A 23,666-nucleotide genomic window follows, 5' to 3' on the forward strand; every position below is an offset into this window, starting at 1 on the left:
TGTACAGCAAAGTGATTCAGCTATATACATATATTACTTTTTCAGGTTCTTTTCCATGATAGGCTATTACACAATATTGAAGGTAGTCCCCTGTGCTGTAGAGTAGGTCTGTGTTTATCTATTTTATGTAGAGTAGTGTGTATCTGCTAACCCCCTACTTCTGATTTATCCCTCCCCTGTTTTTGCCTTTGGTAAACGTAAGTTTGTTTCCTGTGTCTCTATTTCTATTTTGTAAATAAATTTAATTGTATTAATCATTTAATTAATGATTATTAATTTAATAATCATTTTAGATTCCACATATGAGTGACATCATTTGATATTTGTCTTTCTTGATACGATTCACTCCACTATGTATGATCGTCTCTAGGGCCATCCATGTTGCTACCTGCTGGGTAACTTAAAACAAACTGTTTTTAATTTATTTGTTTGGCTGCATCAGGTCTTAGTTGTGGCACTCAGGATCTTCATTGCATCCCGTAGGATCCTTCTTTCGTGGCAGTGTTTGGAGTCTCTAGTTGCGGCGTGCAGGCTTAGTTGCTCCGTGGCAAGTGGGATCTCAGTTTCCCAACCAGGTTTCAAAACTGTGTACCTTGCATTGCAAGCTGGATTCTTTTTTAAGAAAGAATATATTTATTTTTTATTGAAGGATAATTGCTTTACAATATTTGTGTTGGTTTCTGCCATACATCCACATGAATCAGCCGTAGGTATACAGAGGTCCTCTCCCTCTTGTAGCTCCCTCCCACTTCCCAACCCCATCCCTCCTCTCTAGGTTGCACAGAGCCCCAGTTTGAAGTCCCTGAGTCACACAGTAAATTCCCACCGGCAACCTGTTTTACATTCGGAGTGTATGTGCTTCCATGCTACTCTCCTTCCCCCACGTGTCCACAAGTCTGATCTCTGTCTGCATCTCCATTGCTGCCCGGCACATAGGTTCATCAGTACCATCTAGATTCCACATGTATATGTTAATATATGGTATTTGTTTTTCTCTTTCTGACTTACTTCACTCTGTATAATAGGCTCTGTATAATTCACCCCGTTAGAACTGATTCAGATGTGTTCCTTTTTATGGCTAAGTAACATTCCATCAATACAACAGACGACTCTACACATGGACATCACCAGATGGCCAACACTGAAATCAGAGTGATTATATCTTTGCAGCCAAAGATGGAGAAGCTCGATACAGTCAGCAAAAACAAGACCGGGAGCTGACTGTGGCTCAGATCATGAACTCCTTATTGCCAAAGTTCAGACTTAAATTGAAGAAAGTAGGGAAAACCATTAGACTATTCAGGTATGACCTAAATCAAATCCCTTATGATTATACAGTGGAAGTGAGAAATAGATTTAAGGGACTAGATCTGATAGACAGAGTGCCTGATGAACTATGGATGGAGGTTCGTGACATTGTACAGGAGACAGGGATCAAGACCATCCCCAAGGAAAAGAAATGCAAAAAAGCAAAATGGCTGTCTCGGGAGGCCTTACAAATAACTGTGAAAAGAAAAGTGAAAAGCAAAGGAGAAAAGGAAAGATATACCCATCTGAATGCAGAGTTCCTAAGAATAGCAAGGAGAGATAAGAAAGCCTTCCTCAGTGATCAATGTAAAGAAATAGAGGAAAAGAACAGAATGGGAAAGACTAGAGATCTCTTCAAGAAAATTAGAGATACCAAGGGAACATTTCATGCAAAGATGGGCTCAATAAAGGACAGAGATGGTATGGACCTAACTGAAGCAGAAGATATTCAGAGGAGGTGGCAAGAATACACAGAAGAATTGTACAAAAGAGATCTTCACGACCCAGATAATCATGATGGTGTGATCACTCACCTAGAGCCAGACATCCTGGAATGTGAAATCAAGTGGGCCTCAGGAAGCATCACTACAAACAAAGCTAGTGGAGGTGATGGAATTCCAGTTGAGCTATTTCAAATCCTAAAAGATGATGCTGTGAAAGTGCTTCACTCAATATGCCAGCAAATTTGGAAAACTCAGCAGTGGCCACAGGACTGGAAAAGATGTTTTCATTCTAATCCCTAAGAAAAGCAATGCCAAAGAATGCTCAAACTACCACACCATTGCACTCATCTCACACGCTAGTAAAGTAATGCTCAAAATTCTCCAAGCCAGGCTTCAGCAATACGTGAACCATGAACTTCCAGATGTTCAAGCTGGTTTTAGAAAAGGCAGAGGAACCAGAGATCAAATTGCCAACATCCACTGGATCATCAAAAGCAAGAGAGTTCCAGAAAAACATCTACTTCTGCTTTATTGACTATGCCAAAGCCTTTGACTTGTGTGGATCACAATAAACTGCGGAAAATTCTGAAAGAGATGGGAATACCAGACCACCTGACCTGCCTCCTGAGAAATTTGTATGCAGGTCAGGAAGCAACAGTTAGAACTGGACATGGAACAACAGACTGATTCCAAATAGGAAAAGGAGTACGTCAAGGCTGTATATTGTCACCCTGCTTATTTAACTTATATGCAGAGTATATCATGAGAAATGCTGAGCTGGAAGAAGCACAAGCTGGAATCAAGATTGCCAGGAGAAATAGCAAAAACCTCAGATATGCAGATGACACCACCCTTATGGCAGAAAGTGAAGAAGAACTAAAGAGCCTCTTGACGAAAGTGAAAGAGGAGAGTGGAAAAGCTGGCCTAAAGCTCAGCATTCAGAAAACTAAGATCATGGCATCTGGTCCCATCACTTCATGGCAAATAGATGGGCAAAGTGTGAGAGACTTTATTTTTTTTGGCTCCAAAATCACTGCAGATGGTGACTGCAGCCATGAAATTAAAAGACGCTGACTCCTTGGAAGGAAAGTTATGACCAACCTAGACAGCTTATTTGGAGAAGGCAATGGCAACCCACTCCAGTACTCTTGCCTGGAAAATTCCATGGACGGAGGAGCCTGGTAGGCTGCAGTCCATGGGGTCGCTAGGAGTCAGACACGACTCAGCGACTTCACTTTCACTTTTCACTTTCATGCATTGGAGAAGGAAATGGCAACCCACACCAGTGTTCTTGCCTGGAGAATCCCAGGGACAGGGGTGCCTGGTGGGCTGCCGTCTCTGGGGTTGTACACAGTCGGACACGACTGAAGCGACTTAGCAGCAGCAGCAGCAGACAGCTTATTAAAAAGCAGAGATATTACTTTGCCAACAAAGGTCCATCTAGTCAAGGCTATGGTTTTTCTAGTCGTCATGTATGGATGTCAGAGTTGGACTATAAAGAAAGCTGAGCGCCAAAGGACTGATGCTTTTGAACTGTGGTGTTGGAGAAGACTCTTGAGAGTCCCTTGGACTGCAAGGAGATCCAACCAGTCCATCCTAAAGGAAATCAGTCCTGAATATTCATTGAAAGGACTGATGCTAAAGCTAAAGCTCCAATACTTTGGCCACCTGATGCAAAGAGCCAACTCATTGGAAAAGACTCTGATGCTGGGAAAGATTGAAGGCAGGAAGAAAAGGGGATGACAGAGGATGAGATGGCTGAATGGCATCACCAACTCAATGGACATCAGTTTGAGCAAACTCTAGGAGATGGTGAAGGACAGGGAAGCCTGGGGTGCTTCAGTCCAGGGGGTGGCAAAGAGCTGGACACAGCTGAATGACTGAACAACAACAACCAGATTGTCTTCCATAGTGGCTGTATCAATTTATATTCCCACCAATAGCACAAGAGGGTTCCCTTTTCTCCACACACTCTCCAGCATTTATTGTTTGTAGATATTTTTGATGATGGCCATTCTGACCATTGTGAGGTGATTTCATTGTAGTTTTGATTGCAAGGTGGATTCTTAACTACTAGACGACCTGGGAAGTCCCTACGCTGGGTAGCTTTATATGCCAGTGAAAGTGAAAGTCACTCAGTTGTGTCTGACTCTTTGTGACCCGATGGACAATACAGTCCATGGAATTATCCAGGCAAGAATAGTGCAGTGGGTAGCCTTTCCCTTCTCCAGGGGATCTTCCCAAACCAGGGATCGAACCTAGGTCTCCTGCACTGCAGGCGGATTCTTTACCAACTGAACTATCAGGGAAGCCCTTATAGGTCAGCAGATGTGGGTTAATGTCGCTTGTTTGGGACCCAGTTTGGAAGCCCAAAAGTCTGGGTTTTACTATTCAGAGATTTCCTCCTCCTGATAAACTACCTGTAGCTATAAATTCTAGGGATTTGAGCTCCGTATCACTTTCTCACTTGAGGCAGAATTTAGAAAGTGGCACAGGTGCTCACCTTGCCTGTACAAGCATGTTGCTCACTTGCTTGTGCTTCACTAGCTGAACCACTAGGTTTTTATTGCTCTGGTATTTATTTTAATACTTCCTCTTCCCTTGACTGAGTCCCTCCTTAGGAACTTCGGATGTTTAAAATGGAATTAGGGATGTTTTCAAGCCACCTTTTTTGTTATTTGGAATTGAGAACTTGGGAAGCAGAGGTTGTTTTGTTTGAAGCTTTTTATTCTTCTTCTGCACGCTTGGAACCTTTCATGACAGAAATGAATTTGCTGTAACATGTGTTAAGTGGTGGTGTTAAGTAGGAAAGGCCAAACACGCGGTTCTCAAAAGAGGCTGTTTAAGTGAAGAATAAACGAGGCCCAGGACACTGTGTCCGTTGGTGAAATGAAACACACGTTTCCCATCAGGAGGCAAAGCCCTTGTTTTCAAAGGCCAAGTGGATGGCGTTTGAATGACAATTCCAGCTGTTTGAATTTTGGGTCCTGGAAAGATTCACTGGAAGGGAACTTGTGGGGCGGGGTGCTACCTCTTAGCGGTTGGGATTGCTTTCCTCTGAGGTAGCAATTAACCCTGGAGGAGGGCATGGCAACCACTCCAGTATTCTTGCCAGGAGAATCCCCATGGACAGGGGGGCAAAGGGGTCAGACACCACTAAGCACAGCACAGCAATTAAATAAGGGCCAAGAATGCCCTACTTTTCTGGAATTCTGTGTTTCAGGGGTTACCTTGATGTCCTTATGCTTGCACATGCATTTTAGCAATCAGAGGCACGAGGGACGTAATATTACATTAAACTGTGCCCTCGGCACTTCCGCTTGGCCTTCCTTTCTTGATCACCTCATCGCAGCCTTGACCTTTCAGCTCAATTTTTAACTTTCTTGACATGAAATACCGTCAGTAAGTCTAATGGAAAATTCCACCACAGCAGGCAGAGCCATATCCCGCGTGGGATGGGTAGCTATTAATTGAGGCTGGCACGTGCCCTGTGAGCACCTTTCTTCAATACCACTGATGACAGATCAAGGCTGGCACCGCATGCAGACCCGAGGAAGCTGCTATTCCAGGCGTTCTCACTCACCTTCGGGAACAAGCTGACCTCTTTCTCAAGGTCTGCATTGGGTGTCGTCCAAGTGAATCACTGCTTTCTCCTTCATGTTCATTTTTTACCTCTTAGCGGTCTGAGCGTCAGGCTGGCTGTTGAATGCAGAGGTAATGGACTCCTGTCCCAGCTTCCTTGTACAGATTCTGGGGGTGACCCAGGTACTCCAGGTAGGGACATGGCAGCCACATGCTTCACCAAGATGCCACATGGGGCTCAGACTCTGCGAGTGGGGAGCAGGAGGGAGTCAGAGTAGACAGCCTTCTCCCACTTTGCTTTTAAAGCTCCTCCATCAGAAACTGGCTCCTTTGGCTTAGCTTTTTCTCTTTGGTAGTTTTGTGGGTTGAAAAAAAATTTTTTTTTCCTTCCTTCAGAAGTGATAATTATTCATTAACAAAAAAATTTTTTTTATTCATAGAGGCAATAAATCACTAAAATAAGGGGCTTTCCTGGGTAGGTAAAGGGTAAAGAATCTGCCTGCAATGTGGGAGACCTGGGTTTGATCCTTGGGTGGGAAAGATCCCCTGGAGAAGGGAATGGCTACCCACTTTGGTATTCTTGTCTGGAGAATCCCATGGACAGAGGAGCCTGGTGGGCTACAGTCCACCGGGTCGCAAAGAGTCAGACATGACTGAGCAACTGACAGTTTCACTTTCGTATATAAGGTTAGCATTTATACTTGAGGTAAAAAAAAAAACCTGTATATATAGTTTTATTCCAGTTTTTAAAAAGAGGTATTGCACATTACATGTTTTCATTAAATTAAAAAAATTGAGCATGTAGTGAACACTTCTACTTTTTTTTTAACACTTCTCCTTTTCAACCAGTACCATCCATATTTTCATCACATATGACTGTCAACATGTATTTAAAGACAGTCTAGAGAGTTCCCAGCTCTCTGCATGACTGCACATCTTTTCATACAGCCTTATATAAGCTGTATAGAGTTTAGGATCTATGAATCTTTTTCCTGTCGCCTTATTTCTTTCTTTCAGAGTGTGCTGAGTATTCTTGGAGAGGCAGAACACCAAGCCCACCTATTCCAAGGTCTGGTGACGGCCACCGGGGCCGAAACCAGACCGAGACACCTCCTCCCCTGTGGGGTTAGTACCTGCTTCCGGCCTCCCAAGCCTTCCCTGGTGGCTCAGACGGTAAAGCGTCTGCCTACAATGCGGGAGACCTGGGTTCGATCCCTGGGTGGGGTAGATCCTCTGGGGAAGGAAATGGCAACCCACTCTAGTACTCTTGCCTGGAAAAATCCCATGGATGGAGGAGCCTGGTAGGCTACAGTCCATGGGGTCGCAGAGCTGGACACGACTGAGCTACTTCACTTCACTTGACTTCCGGCCTCCCAGCGCTCAACTTCCTGGGAGGCCCCCCCTGCTTCTGCGCTCTGCCTTCGGTTTCCTTTCTAAGGCCGTCCTGGTTTTAAGCACAGTTTCCTGTGTGAGAAGGTCGGCTGGGGCACGCGGCCCCGTGTGATTATGTAGGGGCAGGTGGGTTCCGGAGGACACGGTCCCTGCCCCGCTGGTGTCATGATCTGAGAAGTGGCCACCGAGCAGAAACGGAATTGAGCAAAACGCATGGAAATTTGGTTCCTCAGATAGGGACTGAATTTGTAAACATATGGGAGCCGCTGCCAAGGGCAGTGACTCCGGAATGGGGCCAGGAAACCTTTCCTCATGGAGACTGAACAGTTGATCCAGTTTATCTTTTCAGTGGGGACTTTTTTTGGGGGTTGGGTAGGGGGGGCTTGGGTCCTTGGTCATATTGTAGCTTTAATAAAGATGGTGCCTGGATTATAACTTGATGTATGCACTGGATTCATCTCCACGGCGCTGGGCTTCTCAGAAAAGGTGATAACTGTCAGCACTTTTCTCCAGTTACTAGAGCTGCAATTCTGCTGCCCCTTGGGAACTCGAGGAGTGAGGCCATGTGGACAGACAACACTGCTAAAAAGAATTCAACACTCTTCTCTCACCTAATGATTGCATACAATTTCAGCAAGTTCAAGGGAACCAAATTCATGGTTACTGTATAAACATGGCATATACTGTACTCAGTAGGATGCACCAGGCTCTTTTCTACGTGTGTTTTGCCTGATGACTTAATCCTCATTCCCTGGCTCAGATGGTAAGGAATCTGCCTGCAATGCAGAATCTGCCTGGGTCGGGAAGATCCCCAGGAGAAGGGAATGGCAACCCACTCCAGGGTTCTTGCCTGGGAAATTCCATGCACAGGGAGCTTGGTGAACTATAGTCCATGGTGTTGTAAAAAGTTAGGCACGACTGAGCAACTAACACTAACATGAATCCTCATAAAAATTCTGAGAGGAAGGTGCTGTCATGAAGCCCACACAGCTGTGGGGGACAGAGGGCCTTGGAGGCTCCTAGGGGGCAAAGCTGGGCCTGGTGACCAGGCAGCTGGTCCACCGGCTCCATCCACTGCTTTTCTTTGTAGAGCCTGTTTGCATTCATTCCTTCACCAGAACCTTGTGCTTTCGAAATCGGCAACCACTCTGAACCACAAAAAAAATTGGGTTGGTCAGAGTAAAGGCCCTCACTTCAGACTCAGAGTGAACTTTCTCATTTTGAATGTATCCATTCATTCAATAAATATATAAGAAGGATCTATTAAGTGGCAGGCACTGTTCTAGGCATGTGAAATACATTGTATTCACAGGGGATACATGGACAATATGTAGAAGCTACTGAAAATGACAAAGATTCCTGCTCATGGAGGTTAGCTCCTGGGGGTAATTTACCTGAGAGCTGAAAAGTGGAAGCACAGAGGAAATCCCTGAGACCAGCAGGTACTATACCTGAGCGGTTGAGGGGCCCCACCCAGGGCAGGCCCCACCCAGGGCAGACCCCTGAGCAACTGCCATGGAGAAGATGCACTTCCCTTCCCCTGCCAAACTCTAATTTTTCACTAGATTCTTTCCTGCTTCCCAAGGAGTCACAGCTGTCTTCCTGAGTTATCCCACCTCCTGGTCCTAGCACTGGATAGTGTCCAACCATCCATCCATCCATCCATCCATCCATCCATCCATCCAGTGAACTCCACCCATCACCCCCCAGTCACCTTTTGCTGAGTTCCTATTTGATGCCAGGCGCTGCTCTGATTCTAGAGACGTACGGGTGAATGAGACAGCCCTTGGCCCTCAGTGGGTGGGAGCAGGACCCCAGAGGGTAACATGGTACGCATTTGAAGCAGTGAAGAGTGATGACATATTATGTTTGTGGATTTAAAGATAGAAACGAAATAAATGTTGAGAAACACTTTTTAAAAGAAATGTCCTTATGGAATTGTTTCCAGGTCTCCAAGTCTCTTACTATCTGATTGCAGAATGTCAGACCAGGAAGGGAATTTGCAAGGTCATCCAGCTCACCCCTGGTTGTTTCACAGAAACTTGAAGATGGTCTCAGATTGATAACCTTTCCTTAGATGTCTGGAGGTACAATCTACATACCCAGACAGAGGGCTTGTTGTGGCCCAAACTGGCTTTCAGAATCAGTGGGCTGTGTGGACCATTATCTCTGACCTGGCTCTTCTCCACCCCACCCCAGTCACTTTAATGTGGGTAAAACAGTAGGAGCTCTGACACATATGCTTAGTCAGCCTTAAAATTCTTTCTCAATTAAATTCTTGGTCCGAAGAAAGAAACAGGGGCAGACACGGTTCGGTGTGCCTTGACAGTCATTTGAAGTTCCTCCTCCTCCCTCTCTTCCCTCCCCACTCTCTCTCCCCCTCCCCCAGGGCAGAGCATGGCCAGGAGGGCTGGGCTGTGAGAACGGACATCACTAAGAAGCTGTATTACTGCCCAGGGAAAGTAGACCTTCTGTGGTCTGTTCGCCAGACTTCTGATAAGTAGACTCATCTTCTTATAGATCAAAGAGGTTAAAACAGACGGGGAGCCTGCCCTCTTATAACTTTACTTCTCCATTAGGAAACATGTCAGGATGGTTGGCTGTGACTACTGGGGTAAGGATCAGTGCTGGAAATAGCTTTAGAGCTGTGAGGTTTGCCCACTTATGGTGGTAGATCATTAAAGAGCTGGGTCAAAAAAATTTTTTTTGAGTCGCTTAGTCGTGTCTGACTCTTTGCGACTCCATGGACTATACAGTCCGTGGGATTTTCCAGGCCAGAATACTGGAGTGGGTAGCCAGGGGATCGTTCCCTTCTCCAGGGGATCTTCCCAACCCAGGGATCAAACCCAGGTCTCCCGCATTGCAGGCGGATTCTTTACCAGCTGAGCCAGCAGGGAAGCCCTCCATTAAAGAGCTGGGTCAAATTTCCTGTTTGAATTATGAATCGATCCTGGGTTCAGTGGTTATTGCATGATAGATCATGTGAAACCAAGTAAGGGCATTTTCAGGAGAACTGTGCCAGCTATTTCTTGGTAAGAATCTCATAAAGCAAAAAATTCTCCCATTTTTTGTGACACACACACACACATACACACACACACATTCTTTTCTCTTCAGGATATAAAGATGTTTTAGAAGAAGCAACAGCTCGAATTCACAGAGGACCAGAAAACTGCACAGCTGAGCCTGGGGATCAGTGATTAACACAAAGATGGCTCATTCTTCTCAGAGAATGTTCTTCACGCGGGCAGCTCCAGGCTGCTTCTTGGGCCGGCTCCTGTGGAAGCGGAGAGTCTGTAGGATTATGCCGCACTTGACATCAGTCCTAAGTACTGGCTCGCCTCCCACCCCACATCCCAGATGTGAGCATTCCCCTCACACCTTAGAGAAAATAAGCTAAATTCCAATCCTGACTCATTTAACAGGAATAATAAGCTCGCATCTCAAGTAAGGCCCGGACAATGAGGCCACGTTCCCTTGGTTAGTGATTAGATAAATGAATTCGGATATAATGGAAAGGTACTCACTAATGAAAGAAGAGTACAATAGTACGATATTTGTACTATTGTACATGCAATAACATGGTGACTCTCCAGATAACAGTGTTGTGTAAAGGAAAGTCCGACCCCCCCAAAGTATATATACTATATGATTCAATTTTTAGAAAATTTTAGACAATGTGAACACATCTATGGTGATAGCAGATCAGTGGTTGCCTGAGGATGGAGGTATGTGTGGATTCTCAGGGGCAGGAGAAAACTTTTGGATGATGAATGTGTTCATTACCTCAACAGTGGTGATGAGCACATGGGAATGTACACAGGTCCAGACTCATTCAATTGTATACATTAAATATGTGCTGTGAATCATCTGTCAATATACTTCAATCCCTGGAGAAGGAAATGGCAACCCACTCCAGTATTCTTGCCTAGAGAATTCCATGGACAGACAAGCCTGGTGGGCCATGGGATTGAAAAGAATTGGACCCGACTAAGCGACTAAACGACCACCACCAATACACTTCAATCAAGATATATAAGCAAAAAAAAACTATAATTTATAGTGATTTTTAATAATAGGAAATGAATATGAAAATCTTCTGTAACACATGGATGCTTGCTAGTTCTCAGAGAAAAGTCTTTAAAAAGAGTTATGGAAATTAAAGATGAGACATACTATTTTCTTATGTAAAAAGACTGTTCGAAATTTGCAAATGCTTTCTGACATGGCAAGTTCCTGGTAGCTACTTTTGAAAATGAAAAAAAAAATTGATAAGGATCAATGAATCAAAGCATACCTAAGAATTATAAATGAGTATATGTCTAGTGAAAAAGTTTCAAAATACATGAAGCAAAAACATACAAAACCAAAGAAACAAATAAAAATTTGAGCTATAACTGGCAATGTCTAATACCCTTCTCTCAGTAATTGATAGAACAAATGGACGATCAGTATATTATAGAAGATTTGACCAACACTATCAACCAGTTTGGATTCCCAGGTGTCTCAGTGGTAAAGAATCTGCCTGCTAATGTAGGAGATACAGGAGACACAAGTTTGGTTCCTGGGTCAAGAAGATCCCCTAGAGAAGGAAATGGCAACCCACTTCAGTATTCTTGCTGGGAAAATCCCATGGACAGAGGAGCCTGGTGGGTTACAATCCACTGGGTCACAAAGAGTCAGATGCAACTTGGAACTTGCACGCAGCAACATCAACCAGCTCAACCTGATACCTATGGAAACCTCCACTGCTGCAGAATCAAAGTTGTCAACATCGGTAACTGCAGAGCCAACAGGAAGGTACACAATGATTGTCAAATCCAGCTTTTCTGATACTAACTACCCAAGGTGAAGTTTGGGCTTCATGCTGGACACATCAATTAGGATCACCATGGGGGTCATGTCATTAACAAGCAACCAGATGATTCTCACTATGGGGAAGTCTGGAAAGTGCTGGATTCCGTTTATTGAGGAGGGGACCACCAGTGGTTGTTTTGGAAAATAACAGAGGCAGTGTTTTCTCAGTGTGACAAATTTTAAAACATTCTCTTAAAATGAATAGTGTATGCTTTATTTTTTTAATGTTTCAGAACTTGATGTGGCTGAATTAGGCAGAATACTCGACCTGGCACAAGTCTTATTTAGTAGGTAGAGATACAGTTAAGTGATAATCATTTAGCCATGATTTATAAAAATCCAATATACTAAAATTAATACATTTTTGACAGAATGTTCTAATTCATGCTTCTTATCCAGTAAAGGTAGCTAGGCATTTTAATAGTGTGTAAACTCTTTCTTTTGTTGGGAAATGGAGAGATGCCCATGCATTCTGTCAAAAGTGGTAAGAATGTGGAGAAAAGGGAACACTTGTGCACTGCTGGTGAGAATTTAAATTCGTGCAGTCACTATGGAAAACAGTATGGACATTCCTCAAACAATTTTTAAAAACCACCAGAAGATCCAACACTTTCACTTCTGGTAATTCATCTGAAGAAAACAGAAACACTGACTTGAGAAGGTATGTGTTTATTGCAGCATTATTTACAATAGCCAAAGGTATATGTCCATCAGTATTATTGCTGTTGTTCAATTGCTAAGTCTTGTTTGACTCTTTGTGATCCCATGGACCGCAGCATGCCAGGCTCCTCTGTCCTTCACTATCTTCCAGAATTTGCTCAAATTCATGTCCATCAAGTTGGTGATGCTATCCAACCATCTCATCCTCTGTCATTCCCTTCTCCTCCTGCCTTCAATCTTTCCCAGCCCCAGGGGCTTTTCCAGTGAGTCAGTTCTTCGCAGCAGGTGACCAAAGTATCAGAGCTTCAGCTTCAGCACCAGTATTTCCAATGAATATTCAGGGTGGATTTCCTTTAGGATTGACTGGTTTGACCTCTTTGCAGTCCAAATGACTCTCAAGAGTCTTCTCTAGCATCATAAGATGAATGGATTAAGAAAATGTGATTCACACATATGCATATACACCATGGAATATTATCAATATTTAGCCATAAAAAACTTTGCCATTTGAAACAACATGGATGGACCTAAGAATAATGCTAAGTGAAATAACTCAGGCAAAGTCAAATACCTTATGAGTTATATGTGGAGTCTAAAAACAAAACAAAAATAAAAACCAAGCTCATACATAGACAAAAGTTTAGTGGTTTCTACGTGCAGGTGGGAGGGAGGTGTTGGACAAAATGGATGAAGGGCATCAAACGTTACAAACTTCCAGTTATGAAATAATTAATGGGGATGTAATAAACAATCTGGCCACTATAGTGAACAATATTATATTGTATAATTGAAGGTTGCAGAGTGTCCTGTGTGCTTAGTCGTGTCCAGCTCTTTGCAACCTCATGGACTGCGGCCCGCCAGGTTCCTCTGTCCATGGAATTCTCCAGGCAAGAATACTGGAGTGGGTTGCCATTTCCTCCTCCAGGGGGCCTTCCCGACCCAGGGAACAAACCCACATTTCTTGCATCTCTTGCATTGGCAGGCAGATTCTTTACCACTCCACCACCTGAGAAGCCTGGCTGCCAAGACCTTCAAAGTTATCAATACAAGAAAAAAATTCTGTAAGTATGTTCGGTAAGACATTGACTAGACTTACTGTGATGATCATTCCTCAATATATATAATTATCAAATCATGTTGTGCAGGTGAAACTAACATAATGTCATGTGTCAATTATACCTCAATAAAAAAAGAAATTTAACACTGATACAGTTTTGTCTAAAGTACAAAAATCTATATTCAAATTTTCCTATTGATGTCCTTTGCTTGAATCTTTTATATTTTTCCCTTATCTCAGATCCATCCAAGGTCACATTTTGCATTTCACTGTTACATCTCTTTCAGTTTTCATTATTTTGAAATGTTGCCTCCACTTTCGTTTTCATAACATTGACAAATTTTGACTAGTATGAGTCACTTGTACAGGTTTCTCAATTTGAGTTTGACTGATTAGAATAAGGTTACGTTTATTTGGCAGAAATACTGGAGAACTAACTGATGTCATGTCCTTCTCAGGGCATTGCTAAGGAGGCACAAAATTTCAAAGTCACACTTTCAGTGATGTTTCTTTTGGTCCTGTGGTTCGAGCAGAGCTGGCCAGATTTTTCCTGTGCTCTGTGAATGAGTGCCAGGCATTATGCATAAAAGTTTGGGTGAAAACTGGAGATGCTGTTCTGATGTTATTTTCAGAGAAGATTTGCTTTTGCTTTCGGCCAACAGCTGGGCTGGGGGTACATCACTGGATTCTTGTTAGAGTTTGAGAAGGCTTCCCACTTCTTTCACATCTTAGCTCTAAAGGAACCCACTGCCTTGGGAGAGCTCCAATGACTTCAAACCTACTTTTATGTTTTGTTCAGGTTTTCTAATTGTCCTTGGTAGGAGTGCTGGTCCAAAAACAATCCAGTTTTGTTAAAAACAATTATCGATCTCACCTAAATTACATTGGCTGCCTGGGAAATCCAAGGTAAGTTCACCTTATGTAAAGCATGCACTTAAAAAAGTAATGGTGCATCAGACACAATGAAAAACCAGAGGACATATGAAAACTGAGCTTCTGAAACTTAAAATTTAAGTGAAATATTCTTCAGGGGATGCAAATTCATTTTATTTGAACTTTTATACACCTTTATTAATTTATTTGACTGCTACTACCTAATTAATAAAGATACATAAATCAAGGATTTTGTCTGCACACTGGAATTGCATTTCATAAGTGTGGACTGTTGTTTTACTTTTCTCATGAAGCAGAAAACCCACAATTACTTTTTTTGTTAATCCGATGAGAGTATTTCTTGTTCTAAGCTTTAGCAGCATTAAATTAACTGTGAGTCAGGAGAGAGAGAAAAAAACAGCCCATGTTTTTTTGTGTGTCCTGTTAAAAGCTCAGTGCCTCTATGGTATAAAATTCATAAAAGTTTAGATTTCCCTGTATAGTAAAACCATTGGATTTTCCAGGAAAATCCCCTTTAAAAATACTATGTCATATTGTCTGACCACCCAGTGGAGAATGCGATCATGGAAGGTACGTAATCTTTTTTTTTTTTCCTCCATGTATTATAGCAGATTATAGTCAATAGCATTTTGCATTAACAATTCAGAAGGACAAAATGTGATTTTCCATTAGTATTCAGAGTCCTCCACTGACATCATTGCCCAAGAATGTGCTCTGCCACTAATGACAGGAGAAGGACAGGCAGTTGGAAGTGTTCAAACCTCAAGTCTAAAGAATGGACTGAAAACCTCGTTTATATTTCTGCACTTCACTTTTGGTTTCAGTTATGAATACAAAAGCAGCAACCTTCTTTACCAAAAGTCTATTGACTATTTTTATTCCTTACCAGAAACAGCAAGAACTCAAACTTTTTTCTTTAATGGTACATTTATAAAATTCCTGTAAAACAAAGTCAAGGATTAGATTGTCTTATTGGTAGGTCCGTAAAATTGATTCTATTATTTTTTAAATCTGGAGAGGCTCAAGTATTTATCAGAGCTTTATTACATCATTTCAGAACCCTTGGTCTCAAGGATTCGATGCTGGCAGCAGTAAGGCTCAGTTATCTGCGTTCCTTAAGCTGCCACGCCCTGGGACCCTTTGTCTAACATCCTAGGTCCTCTGACTAGGATCTCTGTGAAGCAGGTAACTTATACTAGTTCTTTTGTTAACCTTGCTCTGTACACGAAATTGAATTCAACTGAATAATCCATCTGAGGCTTCCTTCTCAGAATCTCGGAGGCTCTGCTAATGGGTTCAGGGCTGAACAGTTTATGGCGTCAGCCTAGCTGCTCTGCTTCCGGACACTGTTGGGTCCACCGGAGGCAGTCTCTTGGGTCTGAAAGAGCTAATGTGTCGATCTTAGCACCCTGTTCCCAGGGAGTGTTTGCTGCAGTCTTAAGTGACTTTCAGAACATTTTAGCAGGCAGTTTATAGCATCTCTTTTTTATTTTTTTTTTTATTTTTTTTTTTTATAGCATCTCTTAACACTGGTTTTTGAGTCAGTGAACCCACTGAAACTGATGAACACGGGTGAAATACGATGTCTCCTCTCACTAAACTCCAGGGAGTATCGGGTTGTGGGTAATGCCATCAACATCCACAATATTTCTAAACACCATAAAGAACGCTTTCCTACATCTGCTTATCTCCTAAACAGCACAGTGCCTCAAAGAACCAACCTCCTCTCCCTTTCTAAGTGCCATTCAGTTCAGTTCCGATCAGTTAGTTTCAGCTATTTAAACAGTGTAGTTTCAATTTTATACTCTTTCCATTTGTTTGACCCCAGATGGACAATACTGCCAAATTAAAACTCTCTCCATTGTTACTTCATTTCTCCAGGCCAGACATTGGCTAAATCCCTGTCTGGACCCTGTTTCTGGTGTTGCTGGGCACACTGGCATACTCACTTCTGCAGGAAAACAAAACTGAAGCAGTCTAAGCTCGGGAACGGAAAGGAGGGACTGTCTGTCTTGTTCATCCTTGTACCTCACAAACCCAGGAGGGTGATAAATGTCTGCTGATGGAATGAATGAATGAATAAGGAAGAGGTATTGGTGTTCTCTGACAAATCCTAACAGATTCTAGAGGTTTTTATTGACTCATATTCTCCCTTTTGCTCACCCAGGCAGCAACTTAAAATGTAAACTCAGTTTTGCGTCATTTGGAAGCTCTTGGAGTGTAGGGACTCTATTTTTATTTAAAAATTTTCCCCCGTTCTTTGGTTGCATGAAGCATGTGGAATTCTAGTTCCTCAACCAGAGACCAAGCCCTTGCCCCTTGCGGTAGAAACATGATGTCCCAACCACAAGACTGCCAGGGAAGTCCCAAGATTCTATTTTTAAAAGTACTGTATGGGCTTCCCTCATTGTTCAGTTGGTAAAGAATCTGCTTGCAATGGAGGAGACCCTGGTTCGATCCCTGGGTCTGGAAGATCCGCTGGAGAAGGGATAGGATACCCACTCCAGTATTCTTGGGGTTCCCTTGTGGCTTACCTGGTAAAGAATCTGCCTGCAGTGTGGGAGACCTGGATTTGATCCCTGGGTTTGGAAGATCCCCTGGAGAAGGGAAGGGTACCCACTCCAGCACTCTGGTCTGGAGAATTCCATGGACCGGATAGTCCATGGGGTCCCAAAGAGTTGGACACGACTCTGTGACTTTCATTTCGCTTCACATGCTGCGTGGAGTATGTCCTGGGGCTTATGGATCAGCTTTAAGAGAACATGATAAGAAGTTTTCAGTCAGTAAGTTACACGTCAGGATTTTGAGACCACACTACGCTTACTGTGAAGCTTTCCCACCCTTCGAGGTTTATCACAGTTTACGGTATATCATCAACCTAAACCATAAGCCACCGTTAATTAAATTATATTGTCAACCAAAGATAGTTACAGGACATGAAAGCAATGTAAGAATTATATATATATGTGTGTGTGTGTGTAATCACACCAAGTAACTGATCAATTAAAACAGATAACCCTGATTTAAACTTGAAATGTTACTACTTCATTGATTTTTATTATGTAATGCTATTTTAATATTGTAGTATTCACTCTGGCCAGTAGTCCCTGAACATAAATCCCTATGTTCTTTAAACCTAGATACCAGATGCCTAGATACTGCCTAAATTTCTGAGTAAAAGGCAATAGATGGTTTTTACATAATTTTGTAAGTTGCTTTTGCCACTCACCAAAGTAAGCAGGATACAATTTGGTTATGCTCATTTAATTATAAGACAGACAGATTTTTGGCATTTGCCCCCAGCGGGCCTGGACTCTCACCCACGCTTCTAACCGAACTATATACCAGGTGGCTCAGGAGGGCGGCTGGGGTCAGTGATAGCTGTATCCCGGCAGCACTGTGATTATGGCCCACACCCCTCGCCCCCCTCATGTGCTGTTCCTGGGGGCTGACAGGCTGGCCGGCATGGTGGGGGTCTAGTCATGCCATAATTCACTGGCTCCAACTCTACTTTTTCTGGAACATTGGGAAGTATATTCTGGGTCAAATGAGACTAAAGAAACCACCGCTGAGGCAAGAACCCAGGGAAGAAACAATGGGGAGAGGTTTTCAACTTTTCAGCAGGGCATGTGGCTATACATCTCACTAACTTTGGGGAGCTTTGAAAAAAAATGATACCCAGGCCCCACCCAGACCAGCTGAATCACAATGTACATTCACTGAAGAAAGTGCTGTTTGAAAACGTGCTTTGAGGTGTATCTCAGAATGATCATAGTGGGGCTGGTGGCATTGCTGATAGAGGCGGGGGTTGGCGGGGCGTGGACAGATTTTTCCAGGAGATTCAAGAGTTGGGGTAGCCACTTTCTCTGATTGCTCACCATCGTGTTCCTCATCACAAAGAAAGAGCCTGATACACAGTAGGGACTGGATAAATATTTGCTGAATAAATAAATGACACAGTAGAAAGATTAACTCTGTTTTCTCCCCGTGGTACAGCCGTGCACACTCAATTCTTCCTTCAAATGTGCAGCTGAATCTTCTCTGATCATTCTACAAATAAGCTGTCATCTGTCTGACAGGCCATACTTATGCCTTTTCTTATTGAATCCTATCTTTTTATGTTGGCTTTTTGTTTACAGGGGAAAGGAGTAGACAGTGGTTTCTGTTTTTTTTTTCCTGACTCACTAGAGAAAACAACAGTGTTAAGAAAAGGGTTTTATGAATAATTTATATTGAAAAGATGAACCAACCACAAAATAGAAATGCTCATATTTTCATTTATCCCTTCTTCCTCCATCCAAAAAATGAAAACAGATGATTCAAAATATTGTGGCCAAAATCTTCTTGATGCAAAGGATGAAGAGTGATCTTGGATAAAGATCTGTGAAATTACATACACATATTACATACAAATACATAAAATCACACTTAATATAAGATAGTTCTCTCATTGAAAAAACTCAGAACCCTCGTCCAACAATATGATTTTCCATGGGACCCATTTTTTCAGGAGAAGGAAGCATGACCCAAATGACAGAGTCCAGAGGAGACTGTTAGCTGACACGGCCCCCGACAGAAAGCAATGCATGATGCTTTAAGAATTTACATGAACGTTATTAAAGGAAAGACCAACACTTTATACATGAATAACGCTGAAGCATCTATAACACTGTAATCTCTAGATCTACTGAAATTATCTTATAATTTATGTAGCTATACCACCTAAACATATTTCACTTACTTTGACTTTGTTAGGAATCATTTTAGCATGCACACAACACAAGAAAGAAAAAGTATTAGAAAAGAACAAACGTGTGTATTTATAAGTCCTCTGTGTAGTCTGTTCTTAAGGTGCCTTCGACAGCTTTTGTTTGCCATTAAACTTTTTACAATTTTCCTAAATAGAAGAAGTAAGATTTTTGAAAACTTGACTAGAAGTAAGATGAGTCATTTCATTTCAGGGATATTTTGTTGTCTGTAGTAACTGAAGAAGGGGAGCCTGAACCTTAAAAAAAAATGAAACAATAACTTTTCATTAGAATTGGGGGCATGTTTGTTCACAAATATCTCTAGGGAAAAAAACCCCATGCATAGCAACTTACCGGACACTCCAAAAAGGAAAAGAAAAGCAGCAGCACGCACAGTAACTGTTCCCTCCTGACTTCTCGGAAGACTACGCTATTTCAGTGTCCTGTAAACTGTTACTCCATTGTCTTCGTTTACGTGGAACTAGCTCTGTCATTAAGTAAATCCTGTGTGCAATGTGAAGACAGTCACTTTTTTAAAGTGATGCAAACTTTTTGAGCTTCTATATGGTCTAAATATGGCCAGAAAAGTAGCACTGGATTAATCTGAAGATGCAGCTGCTAATGTACCTTTTTTTCAAAAAGCAACATCAGGTCTCTCTGGAAAGTCAGCGCGTAAACTGAGGTTCTAGAGGTAGCCTCCTATTTGCTAATTCACTTACACGGTTAACTGTGGAGCTGGAACTGCCCAGCCTAGTGGAGGCAGTGTGGGGGAGGGAGCCTTTGGAGCCAGCTGGCTGGGTGTGAGTCCCAGCCAAATTCCTCAGCATCAGTGGTCTTCCCCCTGGATCAAGGGAACAATGACAGGGCTCACTGGGTCTGGGGCAGCGGGGGGTTGCAGCTCCATGCTCAGTGCGGGGAGCTCAGCGTGGCTCTGAGTCTTACCCACCAGCTCTTAGTCTCCGTGCTGACAAAGCCTCACATGCTCTTGGCTGTCTTTTTCTCGAAGCACTTGGCGCCCTTAAATGTCTGTTACAAATGTCTATGACTGCTGCAGCCAGGAGTCGACTGTGAAGAAAGCTGAGGCCGAAGAATTGATGCTTTTGAACCGTGGTGTTGGAGAAGACTCTTGAGAGTCCCTTGGACTGCAGGGAGATCCAACCAGTCCATCCTAAAGGAGATCAGCCCTGAATATTCATTGAAAGGACTGATGCTGAAGCTGAAACTCCAATACTTGGCCACCTCATGCAAAGAGCTGACTCACTGGAAAAGACTCTGATGCTGGGAGGGATTGGGGGCAGGAGGTGAAGGGGATGACAGAGGATGAGATGGTTGGATGGCATCACTGATTCGATGGACATGAGTTTGGGTGAACTCCGGGAGTTGGTGATGGACAGGGAGGCCTGGCGTGCTGCGATTCATGGGGTCGCAGAGTCAGACATGACTGAGCGACTGAACTGAACTGAACTGAACTGATGCTGTGGCTGGAGCCCTGCTGCACAGCTCGTCCAATCCTTCCAGAAAAGGCTCCTTGGAGAATGTTCAGGAGGCTCCACGGAGATGACATTTGTACTGACTTTAAAAGTGGGCGCTGGCGGGAGGATCATGATGAAAGTGGTAGAGGATTTTTGAGATAGTTCTTTTCCACCCACCACTGCCTATGAGGAGTAAATGAGATGTGATGTAAGTAAGTGAGTGTGATGCTGGCATTTCACAGTCATCAGCAATTCAGAAGAGGCTTTGATAGATTGTCCAGCCGAAGCCCCTGGTGGACAGATGAAGAGAGTGAGAAGAGAGACCTGAAGGGCTTTCCCCTTCCACGGCCACCAAGCAGTGGCCAGGACAAGAGCCAGTGCTCCTGATGGGGCCTTGTACTGCTCGTTTATTCAACGGATACCTACTGAGCACCCACTCACTGCCTGCAAGGCTGTCTGGACGACTTGGGATGGCCCAGGGAGCAACCACTGACCTGGTGCTTGCTGGCATCCAGCATTTTCTACATTATAATGGGCCAAGTTCTTCCATAGTGATTGAATGTGGCAAAAGAAAAGGCATCCTATGAATCTGACAAAATGAGAAAAATAAAAAAAGTGTCATAAGTGCACAAAATTCTCCTGGAGAGGACTTGATGGTGGCCAGCATTATGCCATCACTGACAGCAGGACAGCAGGCATGTCGATTACCAGTGCACTCCGGAGCACAGGTCTGTCTTGGCTTTTAGACAGTTTACTCAAGCCACCTCTGCAGTGTGAGGAATTCTGAAAATTTGCTCATCTGACTGCTCTTCCACTAACGACATTTATTGAGTGTATTTGCTTCCTATTGCTGCTATAACAGATGACCACGTAGCAACTCCAGAACAGCACACGTTATCTCAGTTCTGAGGCATCGGCAGGGCTAGTTCCTACTGGAGGCTCCACAGAAGCAATTTTTTTTGTCCCAGCTTTTAGAGGCTGTTCACATTCCTTGGCTTGTGGCCACTCATCACTACTTCCATTGCCACATCACTTCTCTGACTCTGCTCAATACTGCTAATTACTAGAGAAATGCAAATTGAAACTACAGTGAGGCACCCCCTCGCACCACTCAGGATGGCTGTCACTAAAAAGTCTACAAACAACAAATGCCGGGGAGATTGTGGAGAAAAGGGAACCCTCCTATCCTATTGGTGGGAATGTCAATCGGTAGATAACAGTATGAAGTTGTTTCAAAAAACTAAAAATAGAATTGCCATATGATCTAGCAATCCCACTCCTGGGCATATATTCGGAAAAAACTATAATTTGAAAAGATATGTGCACCTCTATTTTGCACTAATTATGAAAGCCAAGACATGGAGACAACCTAGATGTCCATCGACAGATGAGTGGATAGAGAAGTGGAACTTATACACAACGGAACATTCAGCTCAGTTCAGTTCAGTTGCTCAGTCGTGTCCGACTCTCTGAAACCCCATGAATCGGAGCATGCTGGGCCTCCCTGTCCATCACCAACTCCCGGAGTTCACTCGACTCACATCCATCGAGCCCGTGATGCCATCCAGCCATCTCATCCTCAGTCGTCCCCTTCTCCTCCTGCCCCCAATCCCTCCCAGCATCAGAGTCTTTTCCAATGAGTCAACTCTTCGCATGAGGTGGCCAAAGTACTGGAGTTTCAGCTTTGGCATCATTCCCTCCAAAGAAATCCCAGGGCTGATCTCCTTCAGAATGGACTGGTTGGATCTCCTTGTAGTCCAAGGGACTCTCAAGAATCTTCTCTAGCACCACAGTTCAAAAGCATCAATTCTTCGGTGCTCAGCCTTCTTCATAGTCCAACTCTCACATCCATACATGACCACTGGGAAAACCATAGCCTTGACTAGATGGAACTTAGTCGGCAAAGTAATGTCTCTACTTTTGAATATGCTATCTAGGTTGCTCATAACTTTTCTTCCAAGGAGTAAGCGTCTTTTAATTTCATGGCTGCAGTCACCATCTGCAGTGATTTTGGAGCCCCCAAAATAAAGTCTCTCACTGTTTCCACTGTTTCCTCATCTATTTGCCATGAAGTGATGGGACTGGATGCTATGATCTTCGTTTTCTGAATTTTCATCAAGAGGCTTTTTAGTTCCTCTTCACTTTCTGCCATAAGGGTGGTGTCATCTGCATATCTGAGGTGATTGATATTTCTCCTGGCAATCTTGATTCCAGCTTCTGTTTCTTCCAGTCCAGTGTTTCTCATGTTGTACTCTGCATATAAGTTAAATAAGCAGGGTGACAATATACAGCCTTGACGTACTCCTTTTCCGATGTGGAACCAGTCTGCTGTTCCATGTCCAGTTCTAACTGTTGCTTTCTGACCTGCATACTCAGCCACAAAAACAATGAAAGAATGCCATTTGTGGCAACATGGATAGACCTAGAAATGATCATATAAGTGCAGTAAGTCAGAGAGAAACACAAGTCTCATCTGATATGACTCCTATGGAAATCTAAAATGTGTCACAAATGAACCTGTCTATGAAGCGGAAACAGACTCATAGAACAAACTTGTGTTCGCCAAAGGAGATGGGCAAAGATAAATCAGGAGTTTGGGATTAAAATATACACACTACTATATACAAAACAGATAACCAACAAGGACCTACTGTACAGAACAGGGAACTACACTCAATATCTTGCAATTAGCTATAATGGAAGAGAATGTAATAAAAGAACATATGTATACATGCATAACTTAATCATTTTGTTGACACCTGAAACACAGCATAGTAAATCAAGTATATTTCAAAAAAATTTTTTTAAACTCCATTTAAATTTTCTGATAGACTTAAAAAAAACACAGGTAACTGGATATATCTCTTTGAAGATAAATATCAAGAGCTTTTTTGAGCTCTCAAAAAAGTTGATTCAGTTCAGCATTGTGCAACATGGTATGGATTCTGTCATTGCAAAAAAACTTTTAAAAGAACTCTTCCTAAAGGAATCAGAATAAAAGATGTGAAGTCACTACCTGATACCTTCTACTGATTACAGTGGCTTCCCTTACAATTCAGGCAGGCACCTGCCGAAACCCTGCCGGCAGGGTAAACCCTTGGTAAACTACCCAGGCGAGATGGCAACCTGGTTTACGTCTGCTTAGAAACGCAATCGGCTATAAACGTGTGTGTTTGCATTCCCTTTGTATTACGTTTAGAGAAAGATAAATGATTGTGAAATAGAACAAAAGAATCTATACAGGGTGGCAGTG

General features: G+C 43.0%; 1 protein-coding gene across 5 annotated transcripts in view; it reads right to left on the bottom strand.

Moving 5' to 3' along the window:
• Positions 1-12,235: 12,235 nt before the first annotated feature.
• The window catches only part of RSPH3 (radial spoke head 3), a 44,542-nt gene continuing 33,111 nt past the window's right edge, over positions 12,236-23,666 (bottom strand). The window contains exons 9-11 of one of the 5 annotated variants that reach the window (XR_009601545.1): positions 19,296-22,835; positions 18,444-18,574; positions 12,236-16,943 (exon numbers count right to left, since the gene is read on the bottom strand). The gene's annotated coding sequence lies outside the window, so the exon portion shown is untranslated. Of the gene's footprint in view, positions 22,836-23,666 lie in introns of all 5 variants that reach the window. The other 4 variants (XR_009601544.1, XR_009601543.1, XR_009601546.1 and 1 more) reach the window with 4 other exon arrangements.

The sequence above is a fragment of the Ovis aries genome, chromosome 8 (assembly GCF_016772045.2).
Source record: "Ovis aries strain OAR_USU_Benz2616 breed Rambouillet chromosome 8, ARS-UI_Ramb_v3.0, whole genome shotgun sequence".
NCBI classification, from domain to species: domain Eukaryota; kingdom Metazoa; phylum Chordata; class Mammalia; order Artiodactyla; family Bovidae; genus Ovis; species Ovis aries.